The sequence below is a fragment of the Megascapheus bottae genome, chromosome X (assembly GCF_031878675.1).
Source record: "Megascapheus bottae isolate mThoBot1 chromosome X, mThoBot2.hap1, whole genome shotgun sequence".
Classification (NCBI taxonomy): domain Eukaryota; kingdom Metazoa; phylum Chordata; class Mammalia; order Rodentia; family Geomyidae; genus Megascapheus; species Megascapheus bottae.
Genome location: NC_143547.1, coordinates 28,558,609 through 28,575,788, shown reverse-complemented (window position 1 = coordinate 28,575,788; position 17,180 = coordinate 28,558,609). Strand labels below are relative to the sequence as shown.

At 40.9% G+C, this 17,180-nt stretch overlaps 1 protein-coding gene and 1 long non-coding RNA gene across 2 annotated transcripts in view; one reads left to right on the top strand and one right to left on the bottom strand.

Annotated features, from left to right (window-relative positions):
* The window catches only part of Jade3 (jade family PHD finger 3), a 113,263-nt gene extending 113,127 nt beyond the window's left edge, over positions 1-136 (bottom strand). Inside the window, exon 1 of the mRNA XM_090325613.1 lies at positions 24-136. The gene's annotated coding sequence lies outside the window, so the exon portion shown is untranslated. The remainder of the gene's footprint in view (positions 1-23) is intronic.
* Positions 137-923: 787 nt separating this feature from the next.
* LOC150040665 (uncharacterized) lies at positions 924-15,633 on the top strand. Its single transcript, XR_016533819.1, has 3 exons — positions 924-1,028; positions 12,445-12,514; positions 14,934-15,633. It is a non-coding gene; the product is annotated as an uncharacterized LOC150040665 (long non-coding RNA).
* Positions 15,634-17,180: the final 1,547 nt, after the last annotated feature.

The following is a 17,180-nucleotide window of genomic DNA, read 5'->3' as shown; positions in this document are numbered from 1 at the left end:
GTTCACACAAGCTCCCCACTCACCGGCTCTGGGGACACCTAAGGCGACCGCTATGTGGAGTCGCGAAGCAGAGCCGGGACGCTTCGCCCCGTGCCCACCCGCTCTTCACTCGGAGAGGCCGGCACTCCACTAGCTTCCCAACGCCCCCAATCACGCTCGCGCTGGGTCCGCCCTCTGTGACGCCTACCTTGGCGCAATGAGCTCGTGGCTCCTCACGCCGAGTTCCAAACTGGGGCCTCCCCCCCGCAACATGCCGGGCGAGGCCAATCATGGGTTGGGGGGTGGGCGTGGTAACAGCCCCCCACGCCGCCCGCTTTCTTCACTTCCCTTTCTCGCACCTGCCCCCTAATATTCTCCTCAGCCCCTCCTTCTGGAAACCCTCTAAGGTCCACCCGGCCGCCCCCGCACCTCGCACACCCGCTTTCTCTCCCGCCAGGCGCCCCCACTCACCCTGCCAGCCCATCAGGCCTCTCAGTTCTCAGGAGGCTTTGGCCGGCGGCCGCAGCAACAGCAGCAACAGCGGCTGAGGCTAAGGCGGCGCCGAGCACTATTGTATCCTGACACTGTGCGCTCCCACGCTCCGCCTCTTCCCTTTCCTTCCTTCCCCCCCCCCACTCCCCACCACCACCACACAACACAGATACACTCTTTCTTTCTCTCACTCCCTCATACACACAGGCACGCGCACACACACACGCACACGCACACCTCTCCTTCTCGACAGTAGGGCTCACTCTTATCCAGCTAGCTGGCCGGCCACCGCCAGCCCGTCTGCTCGCCAACTGCACGCCTGCCCGCCGCGCGCTCTTCTGGCGGGCTGAGCCGGGTTGCGAGCGCCTCCCGCTCCCAGGCTCCGCCCACTTCCCCGCCCACAGCCGCGCGAGGCGCCTCAGGTGGGTTCCACCGCTCCTCCTGCTGGGCGGGCAAGCGCGCGGCTTCCCTTGCGGGCGCTGGACACCACGAGGTGGAGACGCCTCCCGGGTGTGGAAATCCAACCTTGCTCCGCTTGCTCCCGACGAACTCGAAAGGTAGGGAAAGGGCTTGTGGTGTCTCAAAACTCCCGAAACGCGCTGTTGGCTGCGGTCCCTGAGGCTTGGAGAGCCCATAATAAACCAAGGGGCGATTAGCAGCCCAAGTGCCCCTTCGCAAGCCAACTGCTTGAGGATGCGAGAGCTTTCCCACGTCAGTCTGTCAGTCTTCTCCCAGTGAATCACTGGACCACGTGTTGCTGAAGAGGTATGTTGCTGATATTAAAAAGCAACTCCGAATCAGTTAATAAGTAGGGGAGAGATCTTCTCGAATCATCTAAGAAACTGATGAATCACTTGGAAAAAAAAAAACTTTCATTGGAGACTGAGGTGAAAAACAGAGGTGAGGAGGAAGAAGAGATAGAGACAGAGAAAAGGACACGGGGGAGAGAGAGAGGAAGAAACTGGGAGATAGAGAATGTATCTCTATCCTGTTTGTTATGGAAATCGAGACCGTAATAGATATAAGCGATTTCTTGAGGTGAGTGCTTAGGTCTGGGCCCAATGTTTCCAGCCTCTCTGAATGCCCTGCAGATTGTGTATTTGCTTAGTCAGCATCAAAATTCATTAAGATGATAGTTTTGAATTGATTGAGTGGGAAATATTTCTAGATATTATGTTATAGTTAGAGAGATGTGTAGTTATATATTACTAGTTCTAATCCTTTTGATGAATGCTGAGTGATACAGATGTTTAACAGCAAACTTTTTTCTTACCTCTCTAGCCTTGCAAATGTACTTTATGCAATTATGATGAATTCACATATACTCACTTTCATCAAGTATTTCAGGATAAACTAATTTAGGCTCCTTTGTATTTGGCTATTTTTCCATGTTAAAAATGTATTTCCATCTTATAATATGCAAATGAGTAAATTCTAAAATATTTGTAGTACTTCATACTTAATTTTGAAAGGAGTTGTAAGAAAAAAGTATTACAGAGAGGTCTTACATAGCCATCACCTAATTTTTTCCAATGATCATATCTTACAGTTAGAATTCAATATCAAAACCAAGATACTGATATTAGTACAGTCCATAGTGCTTATTTAGATTTCATGAATTTTTAAATTTATTTTTTGCCTGTCTTAGACCTTGAACTCAGTGCCTGGGTGCTGTCTCCAGCCTCTTTGTGCTCATGGCTACTGCTCTATCACTTCAGCCACAGTACCACTTCTGACTTTTTTGAATAGTTTATTGGAGATAAACATTTCAATGAGATTTTTCTGCCTGGGCTGGCTTCAAACCTTGGATCTTCATATCTTAGCATCCTGAGTAGTTAGGATTACAGGGGTGAACCACCAGTGCCCAGTGAGATTTCAGTAATTTTACATGCATTCACTTCTGGATCTGTGTATATAGCTCTATGCAATTTTATCACTTGTGTAGATTCTCCACCACAATCATTCTTACTAAACTTTAGAGTTACAATCACTTTTTCAAGTCCCTGGCAGCCCCTAACATGTTTACTACCTCTGTAATTTCTTATTTGGACAATATTGTAGAAACAGAATCATACTTTTTACGGTTTTTCTTTTAACTGAGCATCATTTCTTTGAGATTCACCCAAGTTTAATAGTTTGATACCTTTTTACTTCTGAATGACATTCTACAGTATAGATGTACCAGTGTAACTGTTTACCCACTAAAGGGCATTTGGATTGCTTCAAATTTGCTTTTGTGCCGGTACTAGAGCATAAACTCAGAGTCTAGACGCTGTCCCAAAGCATTTTGCTCATCGCTAGTACTCTATTAATTGAGCCACAGCTCCACTTCTGGTTGATTGGAAATATGAATCTCATAGGCTTTCCTTCCAGGTTGGCTTTGAACTGGGATCCTCAGATCCTTGCCTCCTATCTGGCTAGGATTATAGACAACAACCACCAGGTCCCTGATATATTTCCCATTTTAATCTACTAACAATAAAAGTGAGCTAGGTGCCGAGGGATCATGCCTATAATCCTAACTACTCAGGAGGCTGAGACCTGGAAAAGGGAGACTCAAAGCCAGTAAGGGCAGAAAAGGCTACAAGATTTCTATCGCCAACTAAGTGCCAAAAAAGCCAGACTAGAACTGTTTTTCAAGGAATAGATCACCAGCCTTAAGCAAAACATCCTAATGACAACTAAAAGTCCCGTGTGTATGCATGTGTATATGTATATACGTGTGTGTCCGCATGCACACATATACACACATGCACACACACACACATCCACAATATAAAACAGCTTTCTGGGTGTCAGTGGCTCAAATGTATAATCCTAGCTACTTGGAATACTGAGATGGGAATTGTGGTTCAAGGCCAGCCAGTGTAGAAAAGTTTTAGAGACCTCAATTGAGAGCTGCCACTCGGTGGCACACTCCTGTTATTCTAATTATGATGGGAAGCCTAAAATGACTTAGCACAATGCAAATGCACCCCTGGGCAAGAATTGCACAGATAGCCCACTGGTGACACATGCCTGTAATTCTAACTACTCAAGAGGCTGAGATCTGAGAATTGTGATTGGAAGTCAGAAGTCAGGCTCGGTAGTAAAGTCCCTAAGACTTTTTTAAATTGCATTTTATTGTCAGGGTGATGTATAGAAGGGTTACAGTTATGTTCATTAGGTAGTAGGTATATTACTTCTTGAACATTGATAACCCCTCTGATGTTTTTCTCCTACTTTCCCTCCCTCTCCCCCCTCCCAGTCATCTTGGTTTTCCCCTTTCCTTCACTATTTCAAATAAACATATACAGTATACCAGGTACCAAAGTCAGATATAGCAACAACATGAGATAAACCATAAAGGGGGGAAGAGAAAAAGAAATAACTTCGCATAGTACATTAAGAACAACAATTACAAAGATAACCCTCTTGTTTACATATTCTGGAGTTCATTTCGCCTAGGAGGCTAAGCAAAGTTCCTAAGATTCTTATCTCCAAAAAGCCAGAAATACTGCTGTGGCATAAGTCGTACAATGCTAGCCTTGAGCAAAAAAGCTCAGGGACAGTGCCTAGACTCAGTTCAAGCCCCAGGACTGGCATAATAAAAGTACAAAAAGGGGCAAAGTTGTGGCTTAGTTGCAGAAGAGTCTGTATAACAAGCCTGAGGCATTTTGAGTTCAAGCTCCTCAAGTATTGCAAAAATTAAATAATAAAAGGGGCTATAAATATCATTATAGTTTTCTGTGCTCTCATAAATTCATTTCCTCATGCTAAATACCCAGAAATGCTGTTGCTGGCCAGATGTTAAGTGTATGTTCAGTGTTGCATGCATTGAATGATAAATATATTTTTAGTGCTAAAAGAAACTACCAGGAAAAGTGCCTCTGTGACTCAAAGTGATAGAGCCCTGGACTTGAGTAAAAAGAGGTCAGTTACAGTGCCCAGGACCTGTGCTCAAGTTCCTTGACGAAAGGGAGGGGGGGAAATTATTTGGTCCAGGAATGTGGCTTAGTGGGAAAGGACTTGCCTAGCATGCCTAAGCCTCTAGGCTCAATTCCTCAGTACTACATAAATAAAAAACAAACTCAGGGACCAGGAGAGAGGCCTAGTGGTAGAGTGCTTGCCTAGTATGCATGAAGACCCAGGTTCCATTCCTCAGTACCACATATATAGAAAAAGCAGGAAGTGCTGCTGTGGCTCGAGTGGCAGAGCACCAGCCTTGAGAAATCCCAAGACAGGGCACAGGCCCTGAGTTCAAGACCTAGGACTGGCAAAAAAAAAAAACTCAAAATGAAAAAGCGAATTAAAATTATTTTTATTTTAATTTACTATTATTTTTTTTGCCATTCCTGGGGCTTGTATTCAGGGCCCAAGCACTGTCCTTAAACACTTATTGCTCAAGGCTAGTGCTCTGTCACTTGAGCCACAGCACCACTTCTAGCCTTTTCTGTGTATGTGGTATCCAGGGCTTCACGCATGCTAGGTGAGCATTCTACCACTAGGCCACACTCCTGGACTAAAATTATTTATGTTTTTGCCAGTCCTGGGTCTTGAACTAAGGGCCTGGGTACTATCCTTGGGCTTTCTTAAGGCTAGAGCTCTACCCCTTTGAGCCACAGCACTACTTCTGGCTTTTTCTATGTATGTGGTACCAAGAAATTGAACCCAAGGTTTCATGCATTCTAGGCAAGCACCCTACCACTAGGCCACGCTCTGTCCCCTAAAATTCTTTTTTTTTTTGAAGAAAGCTGGGTGCCAGTGGCCTGTAATCCTACTACTTTGGAGGCTGAGTTCTTAGGATCATGGTTCAAGGCCAGCCTGGGCACAAAAGTCCCGGAGGCCCTTTTATCTAAGGAACAACCAGAAAACTGGAAGTGGTGCTGTGGCTCAAGTGATAGAGCACTAGCCTTGAACTGAAGATCTCAGGGACAGCATCCGGGCCCAGAATTCAAGCCCCATTGCCAACTCCGCAACCCCCCCAAAAAAAAATTAAAAAAGAAAGGAAAAGAAACTGCCAGGAAATGGAGGCATGGCTAAGGTGGTAGAACTTAAGTCATGAACGAAAACAATTAGGAAGAGCATTAGGCTTTGATATCAAGCCCCCCAATAACAACACACACACACACACACACACACACACACACACACACACACACACACACACACACACACACACACACACACACACAGATCAAATCCAGGTGCTGGAGTCTCTTGCCTTCAATCCTTGCTACTCAGGAGCTGAAATCTGAGGATCCTGGGATTGAAACCAGCCCAGGCAGGAAAGTCCATGAGACTCTCTTGTTTCCAGTTAACCACCAAAGTGCCAAAAGTGGAACACATTCGCTTTGAGCAAAAACAGCTTTTTTACTGATTTTTTTTTTAAATTTTAATCTTTTGTGCCATTTCTGGGGCTTGAACTCGGTGTCTGAGTGATGTCCTTGAGCTTTTTTTGTACACTAACACTTGAGCCACAGCCTCATTTCTTACTTTTTTGGTGATTATTTGGAGATAGGAATCTTACACATTTTCCTGATTGAGCTGGCTTCAAATCACATTCCTCATATTTTAGCCGCCTGAGCAACTAGGATTTCAGACATGAACCACTGGTGCCTGGTACTGATTTTTTTTTCTGCTAATCCTGGTGCTTGATCTCAGGGCCTGGACACTGTCCTTGGACATTATTTTGCTCAAGGCTAGCACACTGCCACTTGAGCCACAGTACCATTTATGGCTTTATCTGTATATGTGGTATAGAGGAATCAATCCCAGGGCTTCGTGCATGCTAGTCAAGCACTCTACCACTAGGCCCACACTCCCAGCCCTGATTTTTTTTAAAGAGATGGAATCTAGTAGACTTTTCTCTTCAGGTTCTCTTCAGTTCTCCAGTTTCTTGAGGAGCTAAGATTACAGGCATGAGACATGGATGCCTGACTGATACTAATCTTTTTTGACCCTCTTTTTTCATCCCTTTTAAAACAGTTTTTAGTAAGTTTCATTATACTAATTTCACAAGATATATGATCTACTTCAATCCACTATTTATTTTGAATTATTTTTTCTAATATACTCCATTCTAAAATGGAGGTCCATATATTTGCTTATAATCATTTGATCTGTTAAATCTTACTTGAATTCTTTTTTTTTGCCAGTCCTAGGCTTGAGCTCAGGGCCTGAGCACTATCCTTGGACTTTCTCAAGGCTAGAGCTCTACCACTTGAGCCTTAGCACCACTTCCGGCTTTTTTTTTTCTATATGTGGTACCGAGGAATCGAACCCGGGTCTTCATGCATGCTAGGCAAGCACTTTAACCACTAGGCCAAACTCCTGGCCAATCTTACTTGAATTCTAAGGGAGAATTGCACTATCTTTACTATATGGCTTTCTAATCACAAGCATAGTATGTCCAAATTTTGTTTATTTAAGCAATCCTTCATCAGAACTTCAGATATTTTAGCATACACATTCTGTATAGATTTTGTTCGCACCTAAATATTTAATTTTCTGCACAATAATTCTAAGTGTTATTATGTGTATGTGTGTATGTGTGTGTGCGCACGCACACGTGCGTACACACCACTACTGAAACTTGAACTTGGGGCCAGGCACCATTTCTTTGATTTTTCTACTGGAGGCTAGTGCTCTCCCACTTGAGTCACAGCTCTACTTCTGACTTTTGCTGCTTTATTTGATGTGAAAGTCTCATGGACTTTCCTTTCTAGGCTCCTTTAACCATCCTCAGAGCTCAGCATCCTGAGAAACTAGTATTATAGGCATGAACCACTAACACAGCTAAGTATTGTGTTTTAAATTTTAGCTTCCATATTTGTTGTTAGTTGTTAGTGTAAGAATTGAGATTTATGTTTATGTGTTGACCCCTTTTCTCACTTTCTGCTGATATTTATTTTTATTAGTATTTATTAATTGGACAAAGGGATTTCACTGTGATAGTTCCATATATACAGTGTTTTGACAAATTGCTTACTGATCTTATGCTTTGTGGTTTGCTCAATTCAGTTCATTATAGGAATGTTTTGATAGATTACAGAATTTTCTATGTAGAAACTCAAGTTTGTTTGTGAATAGTGATAACTTTATGTTCTTATTTCCAAACATGTTACTTTTATTTTTGTTTTTTGTTTGCCTTATTGTGCTGGCTAAAGCACTTGGGCTCTGTTGAGCAAGAGTGGTAAGAGTAAGCATCTTTCCTTTGTCCCAATAGGGCAAAACATTTTTCATTTATCACTACTACGATATTAGCTGCAGGGTTTTTTTTTCCAGAGGGGGAAATAGGTTAAGTATTATTTTTTTGTTAAAAAAATAATCTCTTAAGATTTTAACTTAGAAATCAATGCAAACTAACTGTATTTAAATTAGTAAATTTCTAACTACCACAGTCACAGCAACCTCATACTGTAAGGGGCAAACCAAAATATAATGTGGTCATATTATTTAACATTCTCATTTTTTTGCCAGTCCTGAAGCTTGAACTCAGGGCCTTGGCACTGTTCTTAGACACTTTCTGGTCAAAGCTGGTGGCTCTGCTACTTGAGCGATGGCACCACTAGGATACATTCTAGGCCCTCCATTCCCATTTTTAAACAGTATTTTTGTCCTGTTCTTAGGCTTGTACTCTGGGCATTGTCTTACAACTTTTTTTTTTACTCAGTGCTAGTGCTCTATCACTTGAGACACAGCTCACTTCTAAGTTTTTTTGGAAGTTAATTGGAGATAAGAGTCTCATAGAATTTTTGGCCCTGGCTGGTTTCAAACTGATATCCTCAGATCTCAGACTCTTTAGTAGCTTGGATTACAAGTGAGACACCAGCAACTGTCTGTAAACACAATATTTTTAAAATAGAAGGTACATTGGATTTTGTCTACATAGAACAAATTTTCCAATTGATTTTCTACACTTTTAATTATGTGGCACTACCATTGAATAAATGTGATGGTAATCTGACAATGAAAAACTAGAAAACAAGGGGCCAAGAACATTGCCTAGTGGTAGAGTGCTTGCCTAGCATGCACAAAGCCCTGGATTTGTTACCTTGGTACCACATACACAGAAAAAGCCGGAAGTGGTGCTGTGGCTCAAGTCATAGAACACTAGCCTCGAGAAAGCCCCAGGACCTGAGTCCAAGCCCCAGGACTGGCAAAAAAAAGCAACATTGAAAGAAAAAAAAAACCCTAGAAAACCAAAGCTTTCCGGAATGGATCAATCTTTACCAATTCTAAATATGACAAGGAAGAACATTAAACATGAATTCACTGGATAGGCTGATCTTAATGATGAAGTTGGGTGAAATTCAGTTTTATTTACATATTTTAGATCACATCTGAACTGGAGTATATGTTTATATATTCACATATTTATTAATAAATATTCTGTGTAAACTGTGTATACACATGTATATATCTATGCATATATTTAGGTATTTATATATGGCATAGAAAATTTGTTAAGCTTGGAACAGAAGGTGTTGCTCACGTGGCAGATTTTCCCTCTTGAGCTAAAAAGCCAAGGGAGAGCCCTAGTACGAGCAGAAAACAAAAGAAAACCTTAAAATCACTTAGCTGAGTTGGATAAACATCAGGAAATTCGAAGTGGCCTCAGGATTTAACCAGATATAAACTTGATATTTATGGCAAACACTTAAAGCTAACACATATTATTAATTCCCAAGGAAGCAAGTTATTTTCAAATTCAACCCCAACTTTACAGCTCCAAATGAAAAAACCCAGAGATTCTGAGTGCCAGTGACTTAAGCTTGCAATCCTAACTACTCAGGAGGTTGAGATCTGAGGATTGTGATTCAAAGCCAGCCTGGGCAGGAAAACCTGTGAGAGACTTTTATCTCAAGTCAGCTACTAGAAAACCAGAAGTAGCACTGTGGCTCAAGTGGTAGAGTGCTAGGTTTGAATGAGAAAGCTGAAAACCCAGAGGTGTGTCTTATACATAAGTAGCGAGTATGGAGGAAGGTGGGAGAGGGGCCTTCAGTTTGGAAGCAGCTGCAGCTCAGTCAGATTGGGAAAGCCTCCTCCCTCGCAGGCAGCCCATAATTTCTGGTGGAGCAAGAAGGAATTATTGTTGCAGAAAAGTCTGGGAAGCTGGTAACAAGAGGGCTGACACAGCGGGGGGAGGGGCAATCAGGTTTGACCATCTTTTGCATATACAAGTTTGGACTGCAAGGTCCAAGCTCAATAGGTACTGAGGACAGGGCTGTGGATGCATCCAAGCAATCACCAGGATCCCCCAAATGTCAGTCAATGTCAGTCAGACCTTGGTGCTCGTGTGGACTCCCTCCCTACATGTACCTTGGGAGGTGAGTGTATAATATTTATTTTAACTACTTAAAAAACTCTGCTTATTCTCTGATCCAAGTTTTCCACTCTGACTAAAGCTTTTCTTATAGTCTCTGAAGTTGAAAAAGAAGGCCTCTATCCATAATTTCCTGAGAGTTTTTGTTTTATTACTTTGAAAAGATTTGCTTGGGGCCAGGAGTGTGGCCTAGTGGTAGAGTTCTTGCCTAGCATACATGAAGCCCTTGGTTCAATTCCTTGGTTATCACATATCCAGAAAAACCTGGAAATGGTGCCGTGGCTTAAATAGTAGATCATTAGCCTTGAGAAAGCTCAAAGATGATGCCCAGGCCCTGAGTTCAAGCCCCAGAAGTGGCAAAAATAATTTGCCAGTTGTTACAGAGGTGGTGCACAGAAGGGATACAATTACATGAGTAAGATAGTGAGTATATTTAGTACAGTGTTTTTTGTGAATGAAGAATTTTATCACATGTAATTTCTTTAATCTGTGGTAGATTGCATTAACCAAACGTTGATTTTTTTTCTGGTCACAGGGCCTAAACTCTGGGCTTGGACACTGTCACTGAGCCTCTTTGTGTATAAGGCTAGCACTGTACCACTTGAGCCATAATGCCACTTCTGGCTTTTTCTGGGTAGCTTATAGGTGCTAAGAGTCTCACAGACTTTTCTGCCTGAGCTGGCTTTCAACTGTGATCCTCATATTGCAGCCTCCTGAGTAGTTGGGATTTCAGGCATGAGCTAACAGCCCCTCATTAAACATTGATTTTTTTAAAAAAATAATTTATTTTGATGCTATTGTAGTGGTGATGTACAGAGGGATTATTATTACAAGTCAGGTAATGCATAAATTTTCTTTTGTGCAATGTCTTCTGTTCCCTCATTTTCTTCCATTCCCTTCTTCCTGTCTCCACCCATGAGTTGTATAATTCACTTTCTTCAATGTCCATTGAGCTCCAATGCTGTACTTTTTCACCCTTTTCCCTCAAGGTCTATATCCTCCCCACAACCAATTACAAGATGTACACTGAATACACCATATATAAGATAAAGAAAACAGAATCATCCAAAGCTAAGAACTAAAAAGAAAAAAGAAAAAGGGGATCTCTTGTTAACATACCTTATAGGTTGTTTCAGTGTGCATGTTATTTTATGTGAATTCTTAGGCAATATGCTTTTGTGTTTCTCTCATAAGAGTATCCTTTTTTTAAATCTCATTATGTGTGAATATCTAGAATCCTGTATATTTTATCATATTGAAGTGTATTTTAGATCTAATTTTTACATATCAGAGAGAACATAAATACTGATATTTGAATCAACGTTGCATAGATACAGTATAACTCATGTAGAAATGGTCAGATTAAATTTTAGACCTTGGCAGATTCTCTTCTACTAATCTTTTGTTGCAGATTTTTGTGTGAAAGTTGATGACAGATAAAAGTCTATAGTTTTGGCTGGGAGTTTAGCCTAGTGGTAGAGTGCTTGCCTAGCATGCACGAAGACCTGGGTTCGATTCCTCGGTACCACATACTTAGAAAAAGCCAGAAGTGGAATTGTAGCTCAAATGGTAGAGCTCTAAGCCTTGAGAAAGCCCAAGGAGAGTGCTCAGGCCCTGAGCTCAAGCCCAGGACTGGTAAAACAACAACAACAAGAAAAATAGTCTTTAGTTTTATCTTTGTCTGGTATTGGTGTTAGTATAATTCTGCAATCATAAAATAATATGGGAAGTTATTCAAATTAAGAGCAAAGCCTCTGTGGGCCTTTTGGAAATTGAATTTTAGTAGAGTCTCACCATTTGAAGAACTGTGCATAATTTGTTAGTACAAATGTGATTCACCCTGGAAATTCTTCTAATTTCCAAACTGGATAGAAAAGACTTAATATAGCAGGTCTGACAGTTGAACTTTAAAAAGCCTCATTGCAAAGCAAACCTCTGGATGGGTATGGAACTTAGATTTGGAGAATGTTTCTACCAATTCTCACTAGGACTTATGTAACTGTTCATCTGCGCTCAAGCCATTTGTACAAACAGTGTGGCTATGCTGTGGTTTCCTACTGGGAGTCTGAAATTTTGTAAAATGCTAGGTAAAGGTGTCCATACAACCAACTCCCAACTCTCATGAACTGAATCTCTTCTCTTCTCTTCTCTCCTTTTCTCTTCTCTTCTATCTTCCTCATCTACCCTTCCTTTTTCCCTCCCTCCTCCCCCTCTCTTTCTCCTTCTTCTTTTTCGTCCTCCTCCCCATATTCTCTTCTTTCTGCTTCTCCTTTTTTGCAGTTCCTAGGGCTTGACCTCTGATCCCAGTCAAGGGTAGCACTCTACCACTTAAGCCACAGCACCACTTCTGACTTTTTTGTGATTAATTGGAGATAATCTTAAAGACTTGATTGCCCCAGCTTGGAACCGTGATCCTCAGATCTCAGCCTTCTGTATAGAAAGGATTACAAAGTTTGAGCCGCCAATGCCTAAATTTCTGTGACAGATGACATTTCACTAATGTTGTTAGGACTTATTGGCTGGAGGAATAGCACATCCTATGGACTCTACTGAGCAAAACCTCTTGGAAATCTGATACTGAGAGAGAAACTAAGATTATAGGTATGATCCACTGATATCTAGCAGAGTCTAATGTTTTATTATTTTTTGTTTTCTGTCTGTTTCAGGTCTCTGAGCTTCTTTTGTTTAAGGCTAGTGCTCTACTATGTGAGCCACAGCTCCACTTGCAGCTTTTTGGTGAGTAATTGGAGATAAAAGTGCCCCAGACTTTCCTGCCCATGCTGACTTAGATCTGTGATCCTAAAAACTCAGCCCCCAAAGCAGGTAGGATTACAAGTATGAGTCACCTGCAATCAGCTTTGTTGTCAATATTATTTTTTTTGCCAGTCCTAGGCCTTGAACTCAGGGCCCAAGCACTGTCCTTGGGCTTTCTCAAGGGTAGAGCTCTAGTACTTGAGCCACAGCACCATTCCTGGCTTGTTTTCTATGTATATGTGGTACTGAAGATTTGAACCTGGGTCTTCATGCATGCTAGGCAAGAGCTCTACCACTAGGCCAAACTCCTGGCCCCCTGTTGTCGATATTTTTAAAGTCTAGTCATGGAGAGACCTCATATTCATTTAGATTGTACTTTTATCCTCCTACTTTGAGAATGTGGTTTGTTTTGGTGGCACTGAGATTTGAACTGAGAGTTGTTTTTTTTTGTTTTGTTTTGTTTTGTTTCATAGGCAGTTCTTCGCCTACCTCCACACATCCAGCTCTTCGAATACACATTTCTCTCTTTTTTTTTTTTTTGCCAGTCCTGGGCTTGAGCTCAGGGCCTGAGCACTGTCCTTGGACTTTCTCAAGGCTAGAGCTCTACCACTTGAGCCTCAGCACCACTTCTGGCTTTTTTCTATGTATGTGGTACCGAGGAATCGAACCTGGGTCTTCATGCATGCTAGGCAAGCACTTTAACCACTAGGCCACACTCCCGGCCCCAAAAGGACCTGAAAGTTTTTTTTTTGCCAGTCCTGGGCTTGAGCTCAGGGCCTGAGCACTGTCCTTGGATTTTCTCAAGGCTAGAGCTCTACCACTTGAGCCTCAGCACCACTTCCGGCTTTTTTTTTCTATGTATGTGGTACCGAGGAATCGAACCCCGGTCTTCATGTATGCTAGGCAAGCACTCAACCACTAGGCCAAACTCCCGGCCCCAACATTTCTCATCTATTTCTTTTTTATGTAGAAAATTCTTTTATTCTAAAATTCCTTATAGTCACAAACTTGGTACTTTTATTTTTTAATTTTAAAATGTTTTTATTATTATTAAAAAGGAGATGCACAGAGTGGTTACAGCTATCGTCTGTTTCTTTTATATTCATGGTACCCAACATCAAATGGTATTATAATTTTCCTTCAACAATTCAACATGATTTAAAATTGCACAAGGAAAAATGTGTCTATTATATTCACCCTGATATCAATATAATTCTGTTTTCTTTCTAAAGTTACAAGCCTCCTTCTGGTGTTGTTTCTTTTTTGTATGGAGAACTTCCTTTAGACTGCTAGTGAAATGTTTCTAAATTTTGGTCACATGAGAATGTCTTTATTTTTCCACAGTTTTTGAAGGATATGTTCCTTGAATCTGGAATTAAGAGTTGACAGTTCTTTACTTTTGCCATTTGAACAATATACTACTTCCTTCCAGACTTTTCTGGATACATAGGAGAAATGTGCTACCATTTAAATCAATATTCTCTTGTTGGTAATTGTATTTCTCTCTAGCTGCTGGGAAGAGATTTTTAAACTTTATTTCACTTTTTTTTTTACCAGTCCTGGAACATGAACTCAGAGCCTGAGCACTGTTCTTGAGCTTTCTTAAGACTAGAGCTCTACCACTTGAGCCACAGCACCATTTCTGGCTTTTTCTGTATATGTGGTACCGAAGAATCCAGTCTACGTCTTCATGCATGCTAGGCAAGCACTCTAGCACTAGACCAAACTCCAGCCTGTTTAGCTATTTTTATTGTAATTATAAATGTAATGTACAGAAGGTTAACATTTCTTTTTCCTTTCTTTCTTGCTTGCTTGCTTGCTTGCTTGCTTGCTTGCTTTTTTTTTTTTTTTGCCCATCCTGGGGCTTGAACTCAGGGGCTAGGCGCTATCCCTGAGCTGTGTTGGCTTAAAGTTAGCACTGTACCACAGTATCACTTCTGGCTTTTTCTGAGTGATTTATTGGAGATAAGAATATCACAGACTTTCCTGCCTAGGCTGACTTTAAACATCGAACCTCAACATCACTTCCCACTTTTTCTATGTACATGTTACTGAGGAATCTAACCCGGGTCTTTGTGCATGCTACGCAAGCACTTTACCACGAGGCCAAACTACTGGCCCTGGGAAGTTATTTTTTTAGTCTTAATTTTCAGAAGTTGCTTATGATGTGTCTCAGCATGGATATTTTGGTGGGTTGCCTGGCCTACTTTTGTAATTGTGGTTCCAATGACAGTTTAGCTTTTAACACCCTGGCAGTGCTTGTCTACTTTGTTGTCTATAATTCAGACGGCAGCTTGCAGCTAAGGAAGATGCCATACGGATGGACGGTTTTTCAAGCTGCTGGCATGGTGATTTAGGAAGTTTCACATTTGAGTCAGACTGGTGATTTTTGTTTTTCCAGGACTTACCATAAAAATTTAACGGCTATCCCCACTGGAAGTGACTGAAGCTTGAGTGTGTGGAGCCAGAGTTGCTGCAAGATTGCAACTGGAAGCATCTGAGTTGGTTAATAATAGCTCTTCATATCTGCAATCAAAAAATGGCCTCCAAGGAAACTACAATACCAAAAAGAGGAGAGAATCAGAATGGAACTTCTGAAGAAGTTCAAGAAGCAGAGCTTGAAGAATATGAAGTGGAGAAAATAGTGGCCCGACGGGTTGTAGCTGGGCAGGTAGAATATCTCCTGAAATGGAAGGGGTATTCAGATGCCGACAATACCTGGGAACCCCAAGAAAATTTAAATTGTCCAGAGTTAGTTGGGGCTTTTCTAAATTCTAAAAAACCTAGTTTATCTGACAGTGAGTCGGATGATAGTACATCAGAGAATAATGATGCTGGTGACAGCCCAACTGGCTTTGCTAGGGGTTTAGAGCCTGAACACATAATTGCTGTCACAGAAAGTAGTGGGGTATTGATGTTCCTCATGAAGTGGAAAGATTTAGAAGAAACTGAGTTGGTGCCAGCAAAAGAGGCAAATGTGAAATGTCCTCAGCTTGTAATTGCTTTTTATGAAGAGAGAATCCTTTGGGATTCGGAAAATGAATCCGGTTAATGGGTTGAAATCCTTATATACATATATATGTATACATATTATGTATAGATATAAGTATATTTTTCTGAGTCTTGCTTTTTGAACGAATAGTGAAACTTCAAGTTTTATATGTTCAATTTTTAATTTTTGCTGTTTTGTTTTGAAAGTAGTATTAAACATGTTGTTGAGATTTTGTTTTTGCATCAATACTTTGAACAAATATAATAAAGGCTTTTCTGTAGTTGTTTCCTCTATCAGAAAAGAATATTTGCTTCCATGGTCTATTTCCTTTTCTTTTGATAACAAGTTTCTTCAACTGTTAGGCAAGTTTTTATGGTCATTACTTAATCAGAGGAATTTGTCTTTAACTGCAGTGTTAAAGGACCATTCTGAATTTTTATTTGTGTGTGTATATGTATGTATATATATGTATATATATTATACATTGATAGTTTTTTGTTTATGAGATTTTACTTGTTTGGAGGTGCTAGGCACCAAACCCAGATTTTTGCATACACTAGGCAACTGGTATATCATTCAGTGACATTCATGGCCCTTTTTTGGGGGGGTATATTTGTTAGTTTTGTTTTGTTTTATTTTATTTTATTGAGACAGGGTTACTAGGCAGCCCTTACTGGAACTGAACTTCCTAGATAGAAAAGCTGGCCTCAAACTTTAGATCCTCCTGCCTCTGCCATAGATATCTAAATACAATAGGTTGTTTGTAAAGTATCCTGAATGAAAACTATTTATTACTGCTTAAAAATTTCTCCAACCTAGATGGGAAAATTAAGACAAGCATATATCCTTTAATTAGCTATGCAAAACTAAGTGTATATTGAACAGTTTCTGTAGTGAGCTAATCCTATAGAGAATATTGAAATCTGTCCTGAAAGCTTGTGAATCCTGGGATGATATCTAAGATTCGGTTTGTGGAAATGTAATCAGATGGTTAGAGATTTTGACAGTTTAGGACCTGTTGGCCTAAATGAGTGGACAAAATTTAATTATTAATTTGGATGCTTTAAAAATACTCTTATTTAGTTTTTGTTTATGTAGTATCAAAGAATTGAACCCAGGGCTTCATGCATGCTAGGCAAGCACTCTACCACTAAGTCTCATTCTGCCTGAATGTATTTTTATAAATCTCAATCCGTTCCTTACCTATATGATCAGTCTATTAAATGCCAGGTTACTGGTTCCATAAAAGCCAGAAATACAACCTTTTAGTATATAGAATGTTACCTGTATATTTTTCATTTTATTGTAAAGAATGGTGACTATGGAAGTGGCTCTGTGGCTCAAGTGGTAGAGTGATAGCCTTGAGCTGAAGAGCTCACGGACAGTACCCAGGACCAGAGTTCAAGTCTCCCAGCTGACCAAAAAATTTAATAAAAGAATGGTAACTAGTGATCAATACATAGTTTAATATTCCTTTATGAAAATTTAAGAGTCAGGCACCATGGCTTATGTCTGCCATTTTAGCTACTCAGAAAGCTAAGATATGAGGATTGTCATTTGAAGCCAGCCTGGGGAGGGAAGTTGATGGGACACTTCTCTCCAATTACCCCCCTCCAAAAAAAAAGTAAAGCAGGAGGTGGAGCTGTGGCTCAAGTG